At 47.6% G+C, this 21,290-nt stretch overlaps 1 protein-coding gene and 1 non-coding gene across 3 annotated transcripts in view; one reads left to right on the top strand and one right to left on the bottom strand.

The window, feature by feature from the left end:
* LOC135303363 (USP6 N-terminal-like protein) overlaps positions 1-21,143 on the bottom strand; it is an 83,164-nt gene extending 62,021 nt beyond the window's left edge. For both annotated transcript variants that reach the window (XR_010364849.1, XM_064425091.1), the window contains exons 1-2: positions 21,041-21,143; positions 8,921-9,002 (exon numbers count right to left, since the gene is read on the bottom strand). The gene's annotated coding sequence lies outside the window, so the exon portion shown is untranslated. The remainder of the gene's footprint in view (positions 1-8,920; positions 9,003-21,040) is intronic.
* A 74-nt stretch (positions 21,144-21,217) lies between these two features.
* Positions 21,218-21,290, top strand: TRNAA-AGC (transfer RNA alanine (anticodon AGC)). The gene has a single exon. It is a non-coding gene; the product is annotated as a tRNA-Ala (tRNA).

Raw genomic sequence — 21,290 nt, 5'->3', positions numbered from 1 at the left:
CAGTAAGAGAAGAAAACTGCATTGTCACTCACAAATAATATTCAAAATGTAAAATATGAGTCCTTCCAAAAATTACATTTTTAAATTGACCTCTAATGCTAACCAGATTTTTCAAGGAGGGGCATCATAAAGTTCTTATTATACCTCAGCATTTTTAGGTAACAATGACTACCTGCCTAAGGGATGCTGCAGTGCCAGGGTTAGGTCCTTTAGTAAATTGCCCCTTCATTTAACCGACACATAAAACCTTCTGAAGGCTGAACACCAATATTTTTGGCTGGTATCTGAAAGCAGCCAAAGGAACTGCTGCTTCAAGCAACCTTAAGGGAAACTGAATTAAAGAAGGAAAGAAAATGCATATTTTCTTTATTTTCTTTATTTTATGGAAATAAAAATCATCACCATGCTTGGAATGTTACTCCAGGTCAATATAAGCAAACAGTTGTGAAGAAAATGGTCTTCTTTGTACTTCATACTTCAACATTGTTTTGAAGATAAATAATTACTATCCCTCCACATCTATCACCAGTCTCCTCAGAGGGGTTGATACAGCATGGCATGACTTGAAAGGAGAACAAGGGCTGAAAAATGAAGACAAGCTCCTCTGCTGAGACCAACCCACTGCCAGAAGCAAGCACATATTGCTGTCCCACCGCAAAACCCAACCAAGAAAAAGCATCTCCCAAAAAACCCCAATGGTTTTAAGTGAGATTAAAAGGACTTGAGTTTGCAGTTTATACACATGAACTCAGAAGCGATGCTCCGAGAAACGTCCTTCTTTTGTGGTTTCTCTAACAGCATCACCATTACATCATTAAAGGGGGGAAACTAATTTGTTCAACATGCATTCAACCTCTAGTCTCTTAATCCAAACACTCCTCTATTGCCATTTGAATAGTCAGATGACATGGAGGCTGTTTTGACTAGAAAACACACCACTGTTTTCTCCCATGTGGATTTTATTACAAAATTCTGTTGTCACACTAGGTGGAAAAAAGCTAATTCAAAGGATGAAAGAGAACAAGGACTCGAGAAGAGGTTATTAATGTGCTTCATTCTCTGCCTCCACCCTCTAGTCTTCCCCCGCCATCTTAAGGGGAGCTATAGCCAAAGGAGCACTTTGTTTGTCAGAGCTGTCCAACTTGGCTGATCAGCTGCAACAAGTCCTGGCATTGCATGTTCAGACAGTTACCACTCAGGAAACCTATCTCCTGAGCATCAGATCACACACTGCAAATGCTGCAAGGTCACGGCAACGAGTGGCAGCTGAGCAGATCATAGTGACTTGCTGTGGTTGGTGCCTCACATCCTGCCCCTGCAGCTGGCTCACCAAAGCCCTCTCACTGCTGGATCAGCAGACTCCTGGGACCCAACAGGCCAGGAGATCTTGTGCCCACTCAACAAGACCAATGATCATTAAAAGAGAGGGGAAGAAGTCAGAACATTCTAGGAAACCTCACTGCTATGCTACAAGTACCATATACCTGGGCTGACATAACCCAAAGCTGTTCACTGCTGTTGCAGTGGAAGGGGGAAAACCCCCATGTCAAACAATATTTAGTTCCATAAGTACCTGAGTGGATAAATTCTTTATTGCAACTCGTTTTAAATTGGGGAAGCAAATTAAAGTGTTTGTACAGCCAGATCATCATGCTCTGAACAAACCAAGGGAGGCTTGCAGATGTACACCATGCTGACCACACGGTTCAGCTTCTGAGTGCAATGTAGGTAAAAAGACACTTTGGTGGAAAGCTGTGTCAAGCCTGGTAAACACATATACATAAAGATCCTATTAATAACCTGTTATTTCTGCAGGGAATTGGGGGAGTTTGAAATAGGCATTGGTCTGGAAGAGTGGAACAGGTTTAACATGTGGGATGCTCTGAAGAAACGAGTAGTAGCAGGTTATGTCATGTCACTAGAAGTGTTTCAACAAAAGTTAACTCTGACAAGGTCACAAAGTCCTGCTCAAAGGTGAATTCAACACAATCTTGACTGAAACTGGCCAAAACCAAGCAAAAGCTATGCAAGAACCACACTTTCAGAAACTCCAATGTGAGTGCTGCAAACAGCTTTCCTGCCTGGAGCTTTTGAATATGAGGCCTTCTATAACAGGAAAGAAATCATTTCTGCAAAGTGACCCAAAAGACTTCAGAAGTATTCAGAAGACCGCTTTCCCCTTTTTTCAAAGTCCAAAGGGAAAAAAAAGCCCATAAAAGTGGAATACAATGTGAACAATGCTGAGCTATTCATTCCAAAATGAAAGCTGCTTCTGAGAGAGAAGGGGAAATACCCACCACAATAGCTTTGGAAAACATTACCCAAAACCCTCAGGAAAAAAATAAAAAAAGGAAAACATACTTTCAGAAATCAAAACTTATGAAAGTAACACAGAAGAATTACAGCAATTGCACGCTAGGAAATAAAGACCAAAAAGAAAATCACTATAGTCAAGCCATTTATCCCAGCTCCCATTAGCCTGGTTTTTACTTAGTTTAATCCAGGACTGCATTGAGCAGAAAACTGGCACAGGAGTTTTGGCAGCTGCTGGCACTTACACCATGCAGCGTTCCACCCCCTGATCCTCCCCACTCCAATGCTCCCACAGCTTCCACCTGGATATGGTACAAGCCCAGACACCACACCTGGGCAAGAAACAAGGAGTGGAGGATTGACTGTCAATCCCTTAAAAAATCTCTTTGCTATAGATGCAGCCTGCTAAATCCCTGGGGGACTACACTTCTCCTTGGTGTGCTCCTCACCATGCAACATGGAGGTCTGGAAACATGTGGGGCTGATGGCAGCACTGTCAGCACCATTGAAGACTATGCATGTGCCTGGCCCTGCCCTCCTGAAGAACCCTCTGGCAGTCTCATTTCCACTCAAAGCATGGCCACTGAGGCTCCAAAAACAGCTATCCTAGAAATTATTTTTTTTAGTAGAAGTGCATATTTCAGGAATGAGTTAATACACTTGGAAGGAAACACTAGCCACCTCCTTGTACTGGCATCTTTCCAGCCTCCCAAAGCCTACCACCAGACCTGCCACAGCAATTTTGCGAGGTTAGATAAATAACAAAGGAAATGGACAGCAAGCCACAGTTCTAGAAATGTACCAGAAACCTTTGCCATTTCAGGTTGCCATTTCCACCTTTTTTCTCAGCCTCCTCTTCCTGCACCCTCGTGTGGGACCCTCCAGCATCCTCTCCAGGGCACTTGAAGTCCAACCACAGCTGCACAATGGCCAGCTGTGACTTAACTCTGCTTCTTCTCTACAGCTAAAAGGCCAGGAGCAATGCAAGACCACTCAGGTTTTATGGACTGTGCCATCCACAGCATCCTGGAACCCAGCAAAGGGTCCAAGCAAGAGGCTATAATTTCAGTCTCATAAATCACCAGCATACCAAACCCATGTTTTCCAGCAATGAGATTGTTCTCCTTCCCTTCCCCTCTGCCACAATATAGCAAAGACCCAAACCCACTTATTATTTATCAATCCAGCAATTCTGAGAGCACTTAGGTAGAAAAAACACCCCAACCCTTATCAGATGAGACCAGCAGGACTCTAAAGCAGAGGATTAGCACTTGTCTGGAAAAAGTGGAACCACTCAGACAGTCTCAAGGAAGGAGCAAAACATAGCCAAAACCACCCTTAATGAAAGCTGTACCTCTTCTCTGAGGAAAACTAACAAGTGAACTACAAGGAAGCTCAGCCAAAAAGAAAAAATAACACAATCTCTTGCGAACTGATAAAATATGAGATAGCCCATTGCATCCCCAGCTTAGAGAGAAGAAGCAGAATATTCTTACTGTTTAGTTTTTTTCTAAATCTGGGATATGTGTTTTTGGCAAGCCTGGATTTCACCTGAAGGTAATGCAAAAAGGAACATAAAAAATCCCAACATGAATGACAACTGAAGAGCAGCCATCTGTGTGGGCGTCTCTCTTTCCAAACAAAACTTGGAGTGAAAAGGGTTTTCCAATGAGCCAGCCAAGAAAAGGGAAACTTCATCAAGAATCACAGTGGGATCTGCCTGGAGAGTATGCTGCATGCAAGTAGCAGGGCTAAAACCACTCCCCCGGCCACTACCAGCAGTCCTCCCAGATGTCCATCTGTCCACTGTTCCTTATCTTCCCTTTTAAAAGCCATGGTGAAAGCTGCTGGGGAGGACACAATGCGTGGCAAGTAATTACAGAGCAAAGCAGAGCAGAAGCACCTTTGGGATAAGCAGCGATTCAGGCAGTCACCAAATGCTGACCCTCCATGAGGGCTGCCTGAGGTCTCTGCTTGTGAAACCAAGCTGAGGACACTGGCACAGCCATGCTGGGAGGGCTGGGTAAGCACCTACCATGGAATGCCCACAGAACTGCTCACCTGCACTAAACAGAGGTTTTAAAAACAGCAATCTGAAGTCAGCCCTGTTCTTTGCTGCAGGAACCCAGAGACTGCTGGGATTCCCACTGCTGCTCCCTCCCATGCACAGGGGTTCCAGCACTCAGCCACAGACGTGGCAGCTCCTCACCTGCCCCACTACCTGGCACTGGAGGCTGCCAGCCAAGTTCAGCTCTCAGCCTGCTTTAAACCCAGCACATTTGCAAGGCACAGGGTCAAGCTAGAGCAGATGGAATGCTGAATTAGGCTGCTTAGCCTCTATCCAAGTCCTTCCAGAGCAGCTCCTGTTACACCACTGGAGACAGGGTATTGATTCAGACACTAGAAGCAGTTTACATGAACCTTTGGGCCAGCCAGGTGATTTTCAGTGTCTTTGCCAGCAGATTACAACACATGCCCACATACTTTAAGCATAGTTCAATGATATCAGCAAAAATTCACTGACAGAAAAAATATTTTCCTATCGGAGTAGGCAAAACTCAGGGTGGACATCTCCTCCTCCACAAACTCACCCGTCTGGAATGAAACCTTCCTGAGCATCAGAAAAAAGGCTGACCCAGGGATGCCCTGAGATTCCTACTCATTTTGCAGCAAGCCACAGTAAGAGGAAATTGAGCTGAACATTGACATGCTTAAGGCCATTTAAAACAGAGACTGGCTTTTCTAACATATCAGTGTTCTTCCAGTCTCTGAGGGCAAGAGACAGAGAGGAAGAGAATTGCTTTTGGGCAGAAAGCACTAATAAAATAGGAATTTCCCTGAAATAATTAACAATGTAAGGAAAAACCACAAAACCCAACCACCCACAAACATTCCCTAAGGAACAGCTTCAAACTTATGAAGTCTCTACACCCACAGGCCACCAGGTGTATGGCAAGCACAGGGTCTACTTCTGCATCAACACTGGGGCACACGAGATCATCTGCATCCCAGATGGACAGGGAATTTGCAAATAGGTTTGCAACCAGGAAGTCCTCAGGGAACTAGGGAAAATTGAATAGCTAAAGCAATTCTGATTTGCCAGCTAATACAGATGGTTTTTAACAGAAAGACAACAACAGGCCTTAGGAAGACATAAGTCCTCTCCCCTATGGAGAGAAGATTGTCATTTTGGCACTTACTTTTTCCTAGTCTTCTCAGGAAGCTTGGCAGGAAATGGTAGAGACTTCCCCTACTGCATAAACTCTTTTATCAGGTTAAATTAGATTAATTCCTTCAGGAAGATTACTGCTCTAGGCAGTTGATGAGTGCTCTTACCTTGACTCTCATGGTGCTTCTACCCCAATGACTGAAACAGCACTTAAAATTTTGTTTCATTCCAAATCCTTTCACAAAGATGCAGGCCTGTTACCTGCAGGCAACAAATATCCAAATGCAGAATACATCTAAATTGCTAGTGCTACTTCCTCTCTTTTTTTCTGGTTTCCAAACCTTCAGAAAAAAATCAGAACTGAAGGATTTCTCCTTGTTTTCTTAATGGAACCATGACAAAGTTGCTATGCAATTGTCTTTTGGGGAATTGGGGCAGGAAGAAAAAGAAAGATAAAGCAAACTGCTGGAGTTAACCTGCAAAGAAAACAAATAATTTACATGCCCACATGTGGAATCAACACTCATTTTTTCAGAGGAGTAAGTATCAAAAGCTTTGGACACAGTCATCCACGCTCCGGTGTCTTTCTCCAATGTCTGGTGCTTGCAGCACTACCAGCTAATGGTAACAAAGATTGCTCTGTAAAAGGAGTCGTGGAAATGCCTGAGGAGATGCAAGACCAAGAAGAAAATGTCCCTGCACCCCTGAAAGGTTGCTGCTCATGTGAGAAACCAGTACAAGACCCAGAGTAGCTAGAAGCAGTTGGTGAAAGCAATGAGGCATGTGAAGACAGTTTGTCCCTGGAGCAGCAGCTGGGGAGGGGAGGAGAAGACAGCTGCAGCACTGCCCCAGGACATCCCATGTGCCACCCTATTCATTTCAGGGTATCTGACAAGGGTACTCAAACATGGGCATGATACATTCCATATCATCAGAAAGCTCAGCCCTCAGTGAGCCTCCAGTGGCCCCAGACACGGCTGCAACAGGACAGTGCCATGCTCTGCAGGGACAGAACTTTCCCCATGGGCACTGCAGTTAAGGTGACTTTGCTAATTCACTGCCCAGGGTCAGGTCAAAAGGTTGGCTCATTGACCACCTGCCCTGAGCAGCACTTCCCACCCACTGCTGGTTAACCTCTGTAGCAGCCATCAGAAGGAAAAGCAAGAGCAACCCAGACTGAGTTATCCACTGCAGCAACACGATGCTGTTCTCAACTTGCATTACCCAACCCTTATGCTCTCACAACAGTGTCCTAAGCTGTTTTTAAAGTCAGCATTTAGCTTTTTTGCTAGCTAATATAACATTTCCTCTCCCTTCCCCCAGTCCAAGGATTTGGCAAAATTGCTTCTTCTGCAAATCCCACTGCAAATGCTGAACTTTTGCCAGTTAGACAGGGAAAATCTTGACTAAAAATAAACCATGTTTCAGAAAATAGACCTCCTTCCAGTACAATGAAGTAGTGGATAATGCATGCAAGCAGATCTGCCAGGAGAACACAGCCTCCAGATTTGCATAAGAATCTCCTCAAGCTCAACAGACAGCTGCAACTCCTGTGACTTATCCCATCTTAACAAAAAACAAGGCAGGGTGGCAGGGGGAAGCTGGGGAAAGGAGTGAGGTAAGGTTGAGGGTGCTGACATAAATCAGCTTTCTACCTGTGGTGGCAGGAAGAGAAGTGCCACCACCACCATGTGCCTGCATCCCCAGTGAACCAAGCTGGTCATAACCCATTTGGAGTTATGGGGGAGAGTGGCATTCCCTGAGTGGTCACTACAGAATGCAAGAGTTTGTTACAGGAAATCCACTGCAATTCAGGCATGAAAAGAGAATGACCTGGGATTTTGCCACCTGAGTCACTGGGAGTCTGGGACACTGACTCAGTGCTGGCTCTCCTGACTCAGACACACCTGCAACAGCTTGCTAGCAAATGGAGGCACTCCTACCTTTGCTGTTCCCTTCTTATTGTGGTTTTCCCTTTAAGAAGAGGCCTTTTACAGCAGAAAATTAATTAAGAAAAGGAAAGCATAAGGAGAAGAATGGCACAGGATGCACAGGAAGCACAGGCAGTGCCCAATTAACCAGTTGTGCTTTCAGATCCAAAGTGGAGGGCACGTTTGCTTGCATGCTGTGATAAACCCTGGGAAATACAGGAGAATTAGGTGGAAACAGCTCCACCCTGACTCCTACTCCTCTTCACGTCTGCAGCACTGCCCACACAGTCCCGGATGAACCAGGTTTTCAAGAGAGATCTCTTTCCATAATGAATCCATTTCACTTTCTTAGGGATCAAGAAAGCTCTATGCAGCAAGTTGTGATTATATCCTTATACAATCAAATGGGCCATTCACGCAACCTAAATGCAAGGCAGTGCCATTTTTATGAGATCCATGAGGGATAGATGTTTGCAGAAGGAGCTCCTTTTGCTCCTAGGGCAAGCTGAAGGTTTGAGTTCAGTGTGCCAGGCCAACCCTCTCTGTCCATTAACACTCCCACAGCAGGATCATGCACCTGCTTTTCAGACCTCCCCCGAGCAATCACAGATGGCAAAATATTCCGTTCCAGTTGCACACACACACCTCTGATCAGCTGTGAACACAATTCCAGATAATACAACAGTAGACTGCAACCCAGCCCTATATTTTCCCCTTCTCAAAGTAATCCAGAAATTGAAATCAAGATGCAAGCAGACCTGCTTGTAGCATAGCAAGAGGCATCACTGAAAGCATGTTTGGCATCTCAGGGACTTCAACTGACTTAGGCAATGCACTTAGAATGTCAAACAGCTGCAAAGAGCACAGATTAGATTTTTCATTTGAGTACTGATGCCTTAAAGCAATAACAAACCAAATAACTCAGGCAAAAGGATGCACACGGCAGTGCAGGGGAGGCACTACTCCACTGCTCCTGAGAGCAATCAGTGGCAGAGCAGAGCAGTAATTATCCAGGGAGGAATAAGCTGCTACAGGCTGTTCTTGCCATACATTAAGAAAACAACAGCAGATTTGTTCATGGTTGGATACCAACACGCACAGAGCTCCCTCCCACCCCGCTCGGGACGCAGGCCACGGGGGAGCTGCCAAAGGCCAGCTGAGCAGGAGCAGGAGGGCGCAGCCGCCGCTCGCCCGGGATTCCCCAGCTGGTGCTCCGGGAAGGAAAAGGCAGTGCCTGTGTTAGCAAGGAGCATGGCCTCCCAGGGGCCGCTCTGCAGCTATGCTGCTTGCCAGCCCTCTCCTCAGAGGGCTGTCAGCAAGGCTAAATGCAAACCTTATCTTCTGCCTGGGTGTTTTCACAAAACCTCTGGATGGAAAAAATAACTACTCACTGCAGAGCAGTCTGCACCACAGGATCCATTCCACACCCATCAGGCAAACCCTGCACACATTTCACCCTGGCCATATGCAGCCCCTCTTCCCATCACCAGGAACGTGACAAACATACCTGTTCAGAGCATCAGCTTCTCCTATAGCACTGTCAAGGAGCCAGAACACGATTCCCATCGGCATACAGGAACTGGCAAATCCTGTAAGCATTAGAGAGAATAGTAATTAGTGACATTAATGAGCTGGCTGGTGAAAAGGAAGGATGCCAAAGCAATCTCGCGAGAATCAGGAGGGTGTTAGATCCCTGCCCTGAACACACTCCTGCTAGCCCTGGCATCGTGGCAGAGGTACGTGGCATGAGCCTGTCAGGGGACTTCTCCAAAATCACAGAGGGAAGCCAAAGTAAAAGACACGATGATGAGCCCCAAATCAAGGCTGTTCATCCAGTAATGCCTCCTCAACAGCCAGTGCAATGAAGATAACATCTACAAGCAGGGGCAGAAAAGAGGCTGGTGAATGAGATGGAAGAGGTCACCTACAATGCCCCTACTGTGCTCCCTGAGATGCTGCTGAAGATCTGCTTCACAGCACCTGTGCAGTTTCTTCTAGGTTGCAGAGGAGGAAAATCCCACATGATGTCAGAGCCAGACTGCTTCCATTTTTTCATCATCATTATTGATTCATCATTAGTTTCATAATAAAAAATGCTTTATGTTTTCCACTGATGGCTGTATAAAGCTTTTGTACCTAGTCACACAGAAGACATTTAACCAGCACTAAGCAAGAGCTGTGACAAAAGTCACCTCTCTTCAGGCATTTGAAGTGCCTGCTGCATGCCAAAGAAAAGATAGCAGAAATGTTTTACTGAAAACAATTCTAAGCAGGCACAAGGAGAAGTTTTTCTGATAATACTACTGAAGCAAAGGTCACCACATCTAATATAATTTTACTTTTCCCATCCTGTTCATGCAATTGTTCAAGAATAGCAAGGAACATGGTGGATGAGGGAGCATCCTCAGACACCCTGTAACAGAGAGAGGATCTGGAAACTGAGGGAGGTAAGGAAATAGTGAGACATCTCTAGTCAAAACACCAAACCAGCAAGAGGAAGGTACAGAATCAGCCTGACAATGTCTCATTTGCTTCCTGCCAACTGGACCTCATTATGTACTGTGAGAAAACTTACTCATGCACATATCAGTTTACCTTGGACTGAGCAAGAGAGACTTGCTTGCTTTCCCCAGTCTCTGCAGGTGATTCAGAGAACTGTCATTGCCAGCTGGTATTTAAAGAACTGAGAAAAGTCTAATCCATTCGTGGCTCCCTCTCACTCATTTCCCCCTTTCTCCTTTCCCATTATGGAAGGGCCAAAGGCATTTCTAAGTATGAAAAAAATGCTGAAGTCCACAAGACCAGAGTACAGACCTTGGACTCCAGCCTGAATCACAAATTTTCCATCACCCTGTTGCTCTACATGAACCAAAACACAGGAGTTACTTGCTCCTGTTATGTACCTCCAGGAGGGTCTTCTGTTGTTCTTTTGAAGCCAGTAAATGAACACTGTTCAGCAGCTCTACAAGGACAGAAATAGCAGGACAAATCCAACCTGGCCAATAATCTTCGGTAGTAGCTTATGTATAAAGGTATGGAAAGCAAGGAAATTCATACCTTATCTTCACATGGCTTAAATCTGAAGTGGGGCTGCTTTACCTCTGTAGGACTTCACCTGCACTGGTATTGACCCATGCCTGCACCAGAGCTCAGCACATGGGGAGTACCAACATGGCAGCCATACAGACTGCCTTCTCCCTTCCTCCTCCAGGTCCTTTTCCACTTTCTCAACACAACTCTTACTCGTATATAATGCTGTAGAAACATCACCAGCAAAGTTCTAAGCCTCACTTCCCAGTACTGCAAAGCAAGGCAAAAAGAGATGCCTGCAGCTTTCTTAAGTGCTGCTGGATTTAATCAAAGCCATGTGAAGGTGGCCTGGCTTGCCCTCCCAAAGCAACTGCAGCTCTCAGACAAAGCATGTTGTCCCACAACAGACAAACATACTGGAAACACAGCGGAGTTCCCGGGAATCAGACTGCTCAGCCTCCCCCTTGGTTCCCAAACTTCCTTCTCACAGTGCCCAGCAGTCATTTATCCTAGGGCTGCTCCTCTCCAAGACACCACCAGGCTGCAGGCAATGCAGAGCACGGATGACACACGATAGCTAAGCTCCTCTGCCACTTTCCTGCAGCTCCAGCTTGCCCTTCAAAATATGAATTTCTCAGTGCCACCACCCCAGCAGACTTTCTGTGTCCTTGGCCAAGATGACTCCTTGCTTGTTGCAGACTGAAGTAGTGCTGCAGAAACACGATATATGAAACTTTTGTTTCATCTAATGCAGCAAACAAAGATTCACCAGAGTTTTTATATGAAAATATTAAAAAGCAAGGCAGCAAAGGACTGAGTGATACTGGGTAACTACAAAGATGGGGCATCCACAACTTTTGGGGGCAACCTATTCCAGTGCCTCATCACAGAAAACTTCTCCCTTATATTCAATCTAATATTCTCCTTGATGCATTCAGCAGGAAGCTTTATTTAAAAGCTGTACTCAAAGTCCTCCCAGAGGGAAACCTCCCCTGGGTTAAGTGGGAAGCCAAATTCTGGCAGCATGTACACGAAGCCATCAGTCAGCAGTGCCCCACAAAGGACTCTTCCAACACTGTAGCCTCCTAGAAATATTAAAGCACTTGGCAATCCACCCTTTTGCATGGAAGAAAACTGGAGTAGAAGCAGGACATGCTCTACCAGGGGCTACACAGCTGCTCTTCAGCAAGCCATGCCCACTCCCGTACGCTCATCAGATCAACAGATCTGCTGCCACAACAGGCACTCCTGCCTTTTCCCTCCCCTCACTTCTACACATCTCAGCCATCTCTACCCTAGAGGTAGCAACCATCAATTGCTTGATTCAACTGGAAGCCATCTCAGAAATAAGAAAATAAAGAGGAAGAATTTCTGGCAGGAGAACAACCTGAGATCAGCTAAAGCTGACGAAAAGCATAACCTCAGAAAGATGGCACAGTGATACATGTGGAAACCTAGATAAGGCTTCAACCCATCATATATTTGTCTTTGCACAGGGTTAAGTCATGTAAAAGCAGTTTAACAGCTCCATTCACTACTGAGTGTGCTCAGTCACTCCCTTTTCTGAAGGCCCATCCAAAACAGCCCGGTGATTTGCTCTCTGAGGTCTCCAAAATAGGCTGATGCATCCAAACAGCAACACACCACAGCTATGCAAGCCTTGCAGCTTACCAAGGCACAGCAGTAAAATAAAATTCCTCCAAGAGGTTTGGGGATGTTTTTTTGGGGGGGAGGAGGGGGGGGTATTTTGTCGTAGCTGAAGGGTGTTCTCAAATGGTTTCAAGGAGCAGAGGAGCAAAGACAAGCATATGCAAAGGATCTAGCAAAAGCTCTTAAGCAAAGCAGACAGCAGGAAGCTGAAAATAAATACGCAAAGCCCTTTGCAGCACCGAAGTTCAAATCCATCTGGATAGTGCTAAGGCTGTCACGGCAGCCCATAGAGGGGATTTTCCAATTCCTCGCAGAGAAACCCTGGAAAATAATAATGGAAAAGTAGAAGCACAGGCTTGAACTCTAAGCCAGACCTTCATCCCAACACGTGACCAACTTCAACAGCACCAGGAGTACAGAGGGAGAACACATGCATGGTCCCCACACCCTGGCTTGTCCGGGGCACCGGGAAGTCTGAGCCCCCTCCACCCCCACCTGCTTCTCCTCTGGCACTGGTGTGGATGGAGAGGTGGCACCAGACACAGGTGCAGCTCAGGGAACCTGTCAGAGGGGCTGCCAGCACCAGTCACACGCCAGCCAGTCACCTCACCTCCAACACCAGCAAGAGGCACAGTCCCCAACTAAAAAGCACATGCCACAAAGCTGCACTGAGTGGAGGGAGCCGATCCATCAACTTGCCCAGAGGTCCCATCCGAGCATCCCAGCAGCAGTCTGACAGAGCTCCCCACCACTAGCTCCTTACAGAGGGGAAGGAGGTAGAGTAATCCTGCCTTGTTTTTCTGAGTTACACATTAGTCACACAGGCTTCTGCCCAAGGGCCCCAGGCAAGCCTTGCCTTCGATGGTTGCTGCGTGCCCCCACTGAAACCACCAACTCTCAACAGGAACAGACAAGCACAGTTCAAAAACTTACATTCGAGCCTCCTTTACACACCTTTCACAGAAATACCCAGAGCTGCCCCTCCACTTAACACAGTTCTATTTTTTCCCCCACCAGAAAAAGCACCCAGTTACTCAAATTGAATTTCCACGGCATTAAAGTCAATTAATCAGCTACACATCTCCAACTGACCCATTCCCAGATTTTCTGATAACTACCACACAGACCACATGCACACCTCCAAAATATCCTAAAGCAACCTTAAGAAAATCATGGACTTTGTAATAAAGCTTAAGCTTTCACCTCTGCAGAAATGCATCTTAGTTAAAAAATAAATAAACCACAACGGATCAATTCAGGTCAGTTTTTACCGAGAAGAGCTTCAGAAGTCAGCTGCAGCTTGGTGTAACCACAGAGCTCATGTGAGGCAGAGCACAAGAGCCATCACGTCCATCACATCACACATCCAACATCCAGGCTGGTGACCTTGCAGTTGCCTGCATGCCACCTTCCAGCAGCAGGGACCTGAGGCAGAGCACGGCTCCTCAGCTTGCAGGGAGAAGCAGCTCACTGCACTCCCCAAGACACCAGCGACCACGGATAAGGGATGCAAGCAATGCCCACACCTGTTTCTAAGCACAGACCAGCTGCCAAAGCAATCAAGCGAGCCCAGCCCTTCAGCTGCACCTCCACAGAGCTCCCTGGCCCGTGCCACAGCTCTGCTTTCCCCACCGGCTCTGCAGCACCAGCAGGAATCGCTCTGCACCGCAGTTTTGCAAGCAGATGCCTGCAGCGGAAGCAGCCTCCAGTGCACAGCCTCTTTGCTCATTTTAATGCAATTTCTTGAAATCAAACAAGAACAGCTAAATTCATTCTCTCTGAGCTCCAGCAGGATACTGGCTAACACAATCTTTTCATTTCAGTCTGCTATTTCCAGCAGTCAGAGAATATGGAGTAGAAACATTGTTTGAACCACAAATTAAATACCAGGGATGCATTTCCCAGGGGCAAATACCCCTCCTGCCCAGCCGCTCTGGGGATGGACTCTCTGTCCATTCAGCTGTCCCCATGCCAGATCCAGCACCCTGCTGTAGGTGATGTGCAGTCTCCCAAGTACTGATCTGCTTGGATATGCCACAGGATGAGGTCAGGGGAGATCCAGCACCCATGCCCAAGGCAGGAAAGCAGTAAGGGAAGAGTCCTGTAAAATCCAGACAAAAATCTTGTAAAATCTTCTGTAAAATCTTCTGGATCTTCTGTAAAATCCAACCAAAAACTGTTTCCTTGGACACACAGGAGGCTGACAACAGCCCACTGACAAAGAGAGGCAGAGATATCCCCCACCCCTTCTCTGTCCTGTTTCCTCCAGCAGAATGGAGGGATATGCTCTGGCTGCCATGGAACCTCTCTGTCTACTGTCACAGTGAGTGCTGGGACACGAGAGGGTGAGGTGACAACAACTTCCATCCAGACTTTCAGATGTTAAAAGCATGGCAAGAGCAATGCTGCAGGAAAGAAAACTCCCTGAGTTCTCAGAAGTCTGTAAAGGGCCAGAATAACTGAAGGGATTTATAGACCCAGCCTGAAAGCACAAACACACTTGCTGAGCTGAGTCCACCCCTTGTATTGACACATGTATGGTGCAATTTTTTCCACAGAAACTGGATTACAGCACCTTACTTTAGGAGGTGACTAATCACATTTCAAACACATCAACTGGAAACAAGTTCAGCCCCTTCAGTGGTTAAGATCTTGTGAAGCTTAGTGGTTTTCTCACCTATATGTTACACATGCCCCCTTCCCACTCCACATTCAGCTTCAAGTTCTGCCTGTGGCACCTCATGGCATCTTTCTCTCACAGCATGGGAAACCCTGAGCAAACTCCAGCCAGATCTCTTTACCACACAGAGGTAGCAAAGCACAGCCATCAGGTCACCCCTGCTGAGCCTGCTGGGGGATTCATAGCACAAGCTCAAGGCAGGCAGAAAGACATCAGGCTCTGCTGAGCCTCCAGACATTTAGAGCATCTTTGGGATGTCAAGTGATGGTCCCACCAGCCCTTCATCCAAGGGAGCCAAGGGGTGGGTGTCTGTCTACCACAGCTACTATCAGCCTGGTCAGCTCTGCAGCAAACCTGAAGAGAATGCAGATGTGGCTCAAAAATATGTTGGTAAAGAAAAAATCCAGTGCCAGGCCACCTAGACTGGAAGCACCAGGGTGGCTCAACCGTGCACCTAGGCCACAAGAGCCACCAAACAAATTAATGTCTTGCAGGGCAGATACAGGTGTCGCTCTGAAACTCATACAGCAAGTCATGGAGCAAAGCAAATAGCAAGGCTTTGAACTGATTTCAGTATCCAGTTAACATCATAAGCAGCAGCAACAGAACAGGTAACACTTCTGACCCACTTTGTTACCACCAGAGGAACAAACACATTACATCTTTCCTGATAAATCCCCCCAATCATGTATTAACACTCTCATGATCACTTTTGACTCATGGAACTGAGGGCAGAGGGAGAAGAGATACTGTAAGAACAAGGCACCACAGTTTTTCAAGAAACTGACTTTCTAAATATGCAGGTCATTTTCCTATCTGCTCCTTCATCTGCTCTGTATTGAAATGTTTGACAAGCACATAACTCACTATCAGTGCTACCTTGCTCCACTCAAGCCCAAATCAGATGTCAGAGCTTTAAAAGAAGGAAACACTCAAATTTAACTTGGGGTGAGAAAACCACACTACTAAGCTAGAACTTCAGCTATGATGCAAACAGGAGGAGTTTTTTTAAAGAGCAACTGCAGTAGCTCTGACTGATACTGTATCCCCCCAACATCCTGCCACCATGGTGACAAGTGGCAGATGCAGCTCTCACATGCATGACCCTCACTGATTAAAGAACAAAACTGAAGGCTAGGGGAGGCAGGGGATTTAAAAACTCAAGACAATCTGTTTTGATCCTGATTTCTGGTGAGTGAATTGGCCCAGAGCATGTGCATGAAGAAGGCGGCCATGTCTGCACAGCTGCTGCAAAGAGAAGTAAGAGATGCAGGAGCAGGCTGCAGACAGGCTGGCTGTCCCAGCTGCTGCATGCAAAGCATGCAGCTCACTTTGCTCAACGAGCCACTCTCCCCCACACCTCTTGCAGCAAGAGGCACCAGCAAGCTGCTGAATGAATACACCAAAAAACAAGCATTTTGAGCATGCTGGCTTTAGTTCTGCTGTCAGGACACCAGCAGGGACCCAAGTCCTAACTAAGGAGATCAGATATGTACTGATGGACACTCAGGCAAAGCTGGAGTGATGGAGACATAAAAGGGGCTGAGCATCCCCAGCACGTGCTTCTTCTTCACTGAACTTTTTTCCCCCACCTTGAACTGATGACAAGGAAAATCCTTCACTGAGCTCCAAAAAGATGAGGCAAGTGATTTGTTTGCTTGAACTTTGGGGTACCCCAGCACTGGGGCTCACTGGCACTGTGAGCTCCCACCCTGTCAGACACAACTGCTCAGCTGCTGCCTGCAGCATGGGAAGCTCCTCTGCAGAAAGCTGAATGGTGCTGGCTCCTGCATTCAATTTCCAGGATCCAAGCCACAAGGAGAGCTAAAAATGTCCCAATTAACCATTCCTTTTCAATGCAAGACTTGATGATGGTGCCACAAGGGTATTATACAACTGCAAACAGGAAGATGTCATCTGCAAATCAAACTAAGAAAAGTGAGAAATCAGGAAAAAAATTATTTCAAAAAGAAATCAAACTGATCTAGCCAGAACTGTAAGCTCTGAACTCACACATGGACCTCATGGCCAAAAATGTAGAGAAGCTTGTGCTACTTGAAATTGTGGTGGCTGGCTCTGAGATGCTTGCAAGCTTTCTGGTGTGACACACAAAGGGTATATAATTTCTGTTCTGCATTGATTATACACAAAGAGCTTGTTCTGGCTATAGCCCATGCAAGCTGTCTCCTGGATCAGCTGGCTGCTTAGCATGGTGCCATCCTGCATGTCAGGAGTTAAGCAGGAAACTTTTATTCCCTGTAAAACCCATTGCAAAGAGACAGCTACACTCTGGAGCTAAAGATTTCCTTACATGAAGATTTAGCAGCAGATTTTTTTTATCACTGCCCAGTCTTTGCAGTGACATGTAGACTTTAAACATGGTCTGTGGGTAATACTGGTGTACATTACTCACAGCAGTGCACCCGGGAGAACCAGCAAATCCTCTCCATCTGAGCCCGAGCGTTAGCTTTACCGTGGAATTACATTTATCTCTCTGGCACTAGGCTCTCATTAATGGAATTACCAGGCAGGCTGCTTCAGACTTAGCACTTGCGAGAGGCGGGCTGGGATGGCTCCGCTCCAGCCTCAGCCCGCAAAGCCGGCACTGTTTCTCCATCCTCCAGTGAGCTGCCGCCCGAACGAGCCCGACCCCGTGACGGGAGCCAGGGAAACAAAAGGAACAACCCCGAACTGTCCAGGGCAATCAATATCTTTCTAGGAACATCCAGGCTTCTCGCCAGCTTTCTTGCATCCCCGATTTAGCTGTTCTGCAGTGCAGAGGGGGATGGCACGCGCAGGAGCAGCCCGGCGGGATGCGGAGCCGGCAAGCGTGGCTGGCACTCGAGCAGACACTTAGAGGGGACAATCTGCACCGGTCCCTCTACAAACGCCTTAAGCTGAGGGTGTCAAAGCAAACCCACAGCTACAGAGAGCACCCAGCCACCCTGAAAATCAGAGCAAGCACTCCAGTCTGAATACTTGCTTCAGAAATACCCACTGCTACCTCAAACGGGGAGGTGTATGGCGGCAAACCAGCCGAGATTGCTACCCTCGGTACACAGAGTATCTTGCACATTCTGGAAATCTGCCTTCACCACACAGCAGCTCTTGCAGTGCCATGCTGAGCTATCTGCAGCGTGGCATGAACCAGCCCCTTAAAGAACCCTGCACTACCCAGTAAAATGGACAAACTGGGATGTCCCAGGCTGCCGAGAGCTGAAGGAGATGCAGCAAGCAACCTTCCACAAAGCTGCACTGATAGCTCTGCAACCTCAGCATCCCTGGGGGCTGTTCTTTACACAGAGCAGCTGGAGGCTTCCTTAGGTGGTATATTCCCATCACCTGCAAGGCAACTCCTGTCATCTCAGTGTGGATGGAGCACAAGGACAAAACAGAGATCCACCAAAACCTGAACAATACTTGCCCAGCATTGTTCAGGATCAGAGTAAGTGGAAGACAAAAAGGGGAAAGCAAGCACAAAGTTTATTTGCAGAGCATACACATATCCTTCCAACAGCTTGAGCTGTGGGAGCTGAACTATTCTCCCCTGTAATTAAATGAAGGTGAGGAAAGCACAGGAATTACTCCAGCATGACTGTGAAGCTTTGAGTTTCAAAGTCCACCTTAACACACATTCTTTGGAGCGATTTTAATTCTAAAGAAAAGGAGAAAAGAGGTTTTGCTGTGGGAAAAGCTGCTGTACAACCCCATTATTAAACCAAACAAGGCACAAATGAGGGAGGGCTGTGGCTGGGGTTGATGAAGCAAGGCTGAAGACAAGGCTCGGTTCCCCCTGCCCCTGCTTTTGCTCTGCCAGGAGCTCCCAGCAACATGATTCAGAGGCAGACTGCCCCGTGACAGGAAAAGCACATATAACACCCAGGCGGTGAAACCTCACATCTGAGAGCATCTATGCAAAACACAGCCTGAAACACATTTTCCAGCTCCACAGAGTCAGCCTGATGCTTAGCAAAGCCAAGCTGCTGAAACGCTGTTGAGTGCATTGCAGGTAAGAGTCCTCAGCAGGAGAGACTCTCAAGCATGTCCTGGTTTACTCCATATCAGAAAAAAAAAGGAGGAAAAAAAAAAGAGAAGCCTGGGGTAAGATTGTGGGGCTCTGCAGCTCAGGGCAATATAAAAGAGACAGGAGGACATAAGAAAAAAAATTACATAAGTGCAATGTCTCCAGTGTGGCACCCAGGGGAATAGCTACAAAAAATACTGTCTTTTCAAAAAAACCAATAAGGGTAAGGAGCCATCAAAATTATGAGTCAAGCTCCAAGATAAGAAATCATACTGCTGGATGGGTGCGGCTGCTTGCTTGTTTGGTCGCTGTTGGGCTTTTTCTTAAAGATAAACATGTCTTTCAGAATATGCTTGTTGGCCAATCTTCTCTCTGACAAAAAAAAAAAACCCACAGAGAAGGAAGCTCACAACCATGAAAACGATAAATGAGAGACAGGAGAGTTTCTGAAGAGCTCTGAGGTCATGCTTCACTGGCCCTTTAAAGTAAGATGCAACACGTCAAAAAGAACAAAAGAGGAGTAAATTTAAAATTCCAAGTATTTCAATAAAATATCATTCAGAGAACCTATTAACCAAACTCTGCAAAAAGCAGACCTCATTCACACAGCCTGAAACCTGTCAAGTAAAATAAATAAAAAATGCTTTGCACCTATGTAATTTGCGAAGCTGTTGGTATATAGGAGTATTCAATCAGAAATTCATAGTCTGGAGGAGGATAGCTCAGCAAATTCATCCAGAAAAAGAAACTTGTATCTCACAGGCAGAACTAAGGCAAATCCATCAGGAAGGGTGTAAAATTAAGCAGAGAATGGTTTTGAAACCAACAGAACGATGGCTTGAACACAGCCATGGTAGAAGTAGAAAAGTACTGCAGGAAAGCAATGTGTAAGCACCCAGGAACTGGACGGAGCAAAAGCCACAGCAAGTCCCATCACTTTCACCAAACTCCCTGCTGGCTCAGTGAATTGCAGTGACTTGGTGACCAGGATCCCTGCCTGCAGCCTGGCCAGCTCAGCCCAGGCCTCTGCTGCTCCCCACACAGCTAGGTGTTAAGCAGCCACCACCGAGGTTATACAACAAGGTTATTTTGTAATCACCTTCGTTCAGAAAGTATTTTGCACTGGCCATCAACGCTTTTTGGGTTTTGTCTTGTCTGACTCAAGAACATCAGAGGGGAAGAAAAGTGATAGGCAAGATATTTACCAGAATGACAGGTTTTTAACTGAGTCCTGGATATTCCTACTGCTGAACACAGCTTTAACTAAACACTGCAAGCCCACCAACAGCTTTGTCTTCCTCAGCATAGCGCTCGCAGAGAAATGACCCAATGCTCTCACCTGCTTTGCTATACAGCCCTTGATTGAGGGCATCCCCTTTTCCCGCATCCAAAACAGGCACCAAATTCCCATCTGGTCAATGCAGCTCCCCAGAAGACTCCAGCACATGTCCCCATCTGCCATTTCAACAGGCACCTGAAGTTCCCTGCTCCAGAGCCAGCATCTCCTTCCTTGTCCAGCAGGGAAATCGCTGCCTTTAACTCTACTCCAGCTGGAGCACAAGAGCAAACGGAACCATTTTTTGGAGAAAAAGACCTCACGATTCACCACGGTGCCAGATTTCACTTCTGTGGGTGTTGTTTTCAAAGGAGACATTGCAAGGCAAGGCGGGGAGAACAACTGCCCGCCGCAGGTTCGCTCATCCAGGCTCTTGGGCACGGCAGCTGTCCCAGCCCCGTGCCGGGACCCAGCCGGATGTCCCAGCAGGGATGGCGGCAGCACCGGGGGCTGCCCGGGCCGAGTGTCAGCCCGAGCCCCGCAGGGGTGGTGCGGCTCTGCGCCCCGAGGGCCGTGAGGAGCCGCGGGCAGGCGAAGCCTCCCCGAGCACCAGCGGGGTCATCGGGGCAGCTCCGGGCGCTTCATCAGCCGGGGGCGGGCTGGGGGCTCGCTGTTGTATGGGGGGAGGGTGGGGGGTGTTTGGCCGTTCCGCTCTGTTTTGAGCCCAGCGCAGCCCCGCCGGGCTCGGAGCGCAGCCCAGGCCGCTGGCAGAGCCCGTGCCGGGCGCCCCAGCCCCGGCTCCGACCTCCACACGCACCGCCGCCCCTCGCACACAGCCCAACGCACCCTGCCCGCCACACGCACAGCCCCTCGCAGCCCCCCGCCATTCCCCTTCCCACTGCCATCTCGTTCCCACTCCCGCCCCGTTCCCATTCCCATTCCCGCCCGTCCCCGCTCCAGCTCTCACCGCGGGGCGCATCCTCCGCTCCCGGCGCGCGCCCAGCCCGGCCCGCCGCCGAGCCCCGGCCGTCGCGCTCCCGCGCAGGCGCACTGGGACCCCCGACCGGGACGGGCAACTGCCAGCAGCACACGGCGTCTCGCGAGAAGCCAATATGGTGGTGCTGGGGGACGAGAATACCAGCGTGGGGAATTAGCTCAAATGGTAGAGCGCTCGCTTAGCATGCGAGAGGTAGCGGGATCGATGCCCGCATTCTCCA

The sequence above is a fragment of the Passer domesticus genome, chromosome 6 (assembly GCF_036417665.1).
Source record: "Passer domesticus isolate bPasDom1 chromosome 6, bPasDom1.hap1, whole genome shotgun sequence".
NCBI classification, from domain to species: Eukaryota; Metazoa; Chordata; class Aves; order Passeriformes; family Passeridae; genus Passer; species Passer domesticus.
The sequence above is the reverse complement of the archived record's forward strand: the minus strand, read 5'-3'. Positions and strand labels throughout refer to the sequence as shown.